The sequence below is a fragment of the Camellia sinensis genome, chromosome 3, assembly GCF_055761805.1.
Source record: "Camellia sinensis isolate YWXY chromosome 3, ASM5576180v1, whole genome shotgun sequence".
Lineage (NCBI taxonomy): Eukaryota > Viridiplantae > Streptophyta > Magnoliopsida > Ericales > Theaceae > Camellia > Camellia sinensis.
Window position 1 is genome coordinate 84,655,075 of NC_138963.1, and position 5,146 is coordinate 84,660,220.

Consider the following 5,146-nt stretch of genomic DNA (forward strand, 5'->3'; position numbering starts at 1 on the left):
AACCACTCGAACACACTGATACATCATATGTTATAGTTCACTTCGAGCACACCGGCACTCGATATCTATTTGAATCTGAGAACGTGCACACACGTTGTATCTGTATCAATTTTGACTATTCTTCAAAACTGTACATTTAATATTGCTTCGCAACTGTTTGCTTTTGAATACAGGGAGATTCCCATACCTTCCAGGGGTATGGGAATGTTGCCGCCAAGGGATGGTATATAGAGCTACCGGACGCGGTCCGCCATATTGTTGATCAGGCCGGCTTCGGCACTTTCTGCAGAGGACTGTCGCGCCTTACTACGAGCAGGCATTTGTTTGCCGCTCTGGTGGAGAGGTGGTGGGACACCACCGATTCCTTCCATTTTTTCGCCACGGGAGACATGACGATGACTCCCTTTGACTTCTCGATGCTCACCGGCATCGGGGTAGGGGGTGATCCGATCCCCTTCGACACAGACATGGACGAGTGGGAGGCCGCTCAGATGTACTTGCTTGGCGACCTACCGCCTCTTGCCCGTCTAGGATTTGTCAGATATTCGTGGTTCAAGGACCACTTCAGGATTCAGCCAACCTTAGCTGAGGAGGCGTAGATGGCTCAGGAGGAGGCGAAGCAGTACGTACGCGGCTTCCTTATGTTCTTGCTGGGGACGACCCTCTTCCCTGACCGGGCGAACACTGTGCCCCTCTGTCTGTTGAGCGCTTTAATGGACGTCACGCGGATCCGCCGCAATGACTGGGGTGGCGCAAGCTTGGCCACACTGTACGGCTACATGAGTTCATCCTCTCGCCTCAGCGGACAGTTGCTCGGAGGCTACTAGCGAGCTTGGGAGGTACATTTTCTTTCTCTGTTTTATATTTTTGCTTTACATTTTCTGTACTCCGTACACTGCACATACTGCGGTCTGCCTCACGCTGACTGTATACTGCACACACGGCACACATATAATCTGCTTTACACTGACTGTATACTGCACAATAGTTCACATACTACACAATCTGATGCCAACTGACTATACACCGTACATACTGCAAACATGCAATCTGTTTTACACTGATTGTATACTGCACAATACTTCACATACTGCACAATCTGATGCCAACTGACTATACACCGCATATACTGCAAACATGCAATCTGCTTTACACTGACTGTATACTGCACACACTATACACTTTGCACAATACACGGTTCTGCAATTTCTGTTTTATCCTGCATTCTGCTTCGTCTGCATTTTGCATTATTTGATAAGCATACTGATATTTGCTCTGCAATTGTGGGTCTATGCCTACTTCTTGAGGCTTGCCCTAGTGCCGGACGAGGAGACCCCCATCGGCGTTCCATTCTCCCACCGCTTCAATGTGAGATGCGTGCGGAGACCCCGGGAGTCGTTTATATTCTTCTGCCGCTACTTCGACACCATCACCGCCGCAGAGGTATTTTAGAGTTTACAGTTCATTTAAGCTTTGCTTTACATTATTCTTTCGATAACAGTAGATAACAAACTGCATATCATTTACAGATCACCTGGCAGCCTTGGGCTCCATTGCCAGCCGCAGTTCAGAAGCGGTATGTAGGCGCTGAGGAGTCCGCCCGATTCAGGCTTCTGTTGGAGGGCCCGGTCTGTCGGGCTTGGTACCTAGGCGAGCGCTTCCTGCGCCAAACCTTAGGTTTACTAGAGCAGATAGTTCCAGGTCCGCCTCCTATCGACACGAGGCAAACAGAGAGGTACCCCCCATATGAGATGACCGATTACACGATCGGATGGGAGGCAGAGAGCTTCAGAGGCGAGGGCAACTATGCAGAGTATGTCCAGACCTTCATCATGCGGCCCCTAAGCAGTGGTCGTCGAGCTGAGAGAGAGAGGCCTGTGGCGCCAGCGGCCGGAGCGGGAGCGGGAGCAGGGGCAGGAGCACCTTGGATGGCTCGGGCCCGTGGCAGGAATGAGCCCCGGAGAGGACGGGGGGCTAGTTAGCCAGCACTGCCCACGACGATGACATGCAGAGGGTAGGGTAGGGAGACTTACTAGATCCCTATCGCTCCCCCTCCGGCTAATCACGAGCTAGTCGGTTTCTATGACTTGCCTCCGATAAGTATTATTGCATTTTGTATTTTGCATCGTCATTTCATTTCATTTCGTTTGATATTCCGCAGAATACTGATGCTTCTAACACTTTTGCAGGCTTCCTCCGAGTACACTCGCCAGTCTTTGGAGTTGACCGCCTCCGTGATGGGGATGTTCCAGCGGAGCCTTGACCTGCTGGCTATCTACGGTATCCCGGTCAGCTCTCTTTCAACCATAATCTCAAACTGTGCATAATCTGTTTCACGCATAATCTGATGCGTCGCACTACCAACATGGCACTTGATACACGGCCCTCACGGCATTTGATACACTGTATCCCACATACTGTTCACAGCATTACTCACGACATTCATACACTGCACTCAGTCACTGCATTTCGTATTCACACACTGCTCACAACATTCATACACAACATTCATACATTGTACTCACACACTGTATTCTGTACTGATACACTGCTCACAGTATTCATACACTGTACTCACACACTGTATTCTGTACTGATACACTGTTTTGCGTAGCATACTGATGCGTTTGCCATTTGTGCTTTTCAGCCTCCATTCCAGATCCCTACTGCAGGAGGTGCTCCAGCTGGGCCTTTTGTTCCCGCTCGAGGAGGAGGGCGAGGTGGCACAGTATTCCCCCGCACCAAAGTGGGGCGCACTCATGTTGGGAGTAGCTCTCGGGCACCAGTTTCCGATGATGATGAGTCCGAGGCAGAGGCAGAGGCAAAGGCAGAGACAGAGTCATTTGAGGAGGAGACTGGGGACGACTCGGACTCGAGCTCAGAAGATGGTGCAGACGATGACGCTCCTGGACCTTCGTCCAGGAAGAGGACGAGGACAGACTCTCGGGCCTGAGATGATCGATGCTGATCCAGATTTTTGCTGTTTTTCTTCTTTTTGTTTTAGTTTTTCTTTTTTGCTGGTAGCTTGAGTACCTTGTACTGTCGCAGGCAAGTTTTATTTTCCTCGAAACTTTGTACTTGAAAAGATGATGAAATGAAACAAACTTTTTTGCCTGAAAAAGTGTTACATTTGTGTATTTCATACATCGCATCGCATCGCATCGCATCGCATCGCGTCGCGTCATATTACACAACAATGTAAATGGGATTGATCTTTTATCTGAAAATCAAACACTTGTATTGTAATAACCAGGTAGTGAACCAGCTAATGACAAAACAACTCATACAACCTACTGCTCATTCTGAACACACAGCCCATAACACAGTGCTTGGTTTACTCTGCATACAGCCTATACACACAGTTCGTACAGCGCACTGTTTATTCTGAACACACAGCCCATTCTGAACACTGCTCATTTTGAACTCATAGCCCATAGCAGCATATTACCCATTCTGGATACACGGTTCATTCTGGACTCTGCAGAAGTTGAAACACACTCAGATGCTCCAAAATTTCTTGCTTCGCAATCCGGAACCCAAAAGCTTCAGATAGGTCCAGGTTTTTCTGTTCACACTTATTGGGGGTGGACCCTGCAGTTTTATGAAAGAACCAAATCATGTTTTGCACAAATGTGGGGAATGACACAGCACTCTGAGCACAAAACGATTTGAGGAGAGGGTTTTCAACCGGGTATTGAGCCTACGACTGAACACAGTATACTACGACTCAAACAAAGGTATACAACCTAAACACAACGAGACACGCTCGAAACAGACCCAAAACAAGAGTAAAGGTAAACAAAACAAAAGACACGACACACAGACGCGTTATAAAAATGAGAGACTTCTCAGATCACGAGGAGCCAGTTTCTCTGGGTATTGTTCCCCACCCTCTTCTCATTTGTGATTCTCACATCACTCGGCCCTCAGGCTCGGTTTTTCTCTTAACTTACACCTCTCTATTCTTTACTCTCTCATTCTTTTCATCCCTCCCCAGATATGGTCAATGAATAAACAAGAGGTTGTGGGTTCATGCCCAACACTGTTAGCTCGCAACTACTTTTTTCGGCGACGTTTAGTCGATGTTCCTGATAAAGGAGTGGAGTATCTTGATCCATTCTGGTTCGTGCTTCGCACTTGGCTCGATACCTCGTTGCTCGGAGGTAGAGAGAGCTTTCAGCCCTTTAATGACAGCTTCAGCTGTGCCCTTTTCGGCAAGTATCCTGGTGATGGGGGAAAGACTAGAAGCTTGACTCAACTGTGCCCCTAGTCCATCATTTTGACCATTTTTTTGTTTTGATCTTCTACTAAAACAATTTTAAGCAAAACGAGAGTTAGATTAACATATTTGTTCGATTTTTAATTTGAAAATCATGAAAGTTAGGTTATGAGCACTGAAAATTTTCCTTTTTGGGTCCAAGAAATGGTCCTGTTTTGGAAAAAATGGAATAATTTTCGAGAAAATAGTCAACCTCAATAAAAAATTTCAAAAACCATTTTGGCAAACAGCCAATGCTCAACGAGCATGAAACTTACTGTTGAGATGTACAACCTCGGATCGGAGGCAATGGAAAATTGCCCCTTGTTCTAAAGGGCACATCACGGCAACGGAAAGTTGCCCCTGGTTCGGATGGTGACTCATGGCAACGGAAAGTTGCCCCTTGTCTGGATAACGCCGCAGCATACTGTAGTCTGTCCTCATTAGTGATGATCGCAACCGAACTCTCGGATACAGAGAAGACAAAAATGGTCAAAACCAATATATGGACACAGTCACTTTGAAAGTGCGTGGGGCTGGACTTCAGGATGAAGTTGCCTACGTATCCCAAACATGGGAATCAAGCCTTACGTAGTTCAGGTTGTGTCACAACCGAACTATCGGATTCAGAAATGGCAAGGATGATCAAAACCATTACATGGACACACTTGATTTGGAAGTGTTGGTGGCTGGACTTCAGGATGAAGTTGCCTACGTATCCCAAACATAGGAATCAAGCCTTACGTAGTTCCGATTAAGGTACACTCGTGTATTAACCCTCACTTTTTAGGCTCTAACTTTTGCCAAGGCCGCCCTTTGCGGGTTTTCAACCTTGCGAGCTTTATTCTTCTTTTCTTTTCAATTCCCTTTTTTTTTTTTCATTTTTTT

At 47.0% G+C, this 5,146-nt stretch overlaps 1 long non-coding RNA gene across 1 annotated transcript; it reads left to right on the forward strand.

Moving 5' to 3' along the window:
- Positions 1–1,278: 1,278 nt before the first annotated feature.
- On the forward strand, positions 1,279–3,121 carry LOC114281629 (uncharacterized). The gene is made up of 3 exons (XR_014363093.1): positions 1,279–1,443; positions 1,530–2,288; positions 2,648–3,121. It is a non-coding gene; the product is annotated as an uncharacterized LOC114281629 (long non-coding RNA).
- Positions 3,122–5,146: the final 2,025 nt, after the last annotated feature.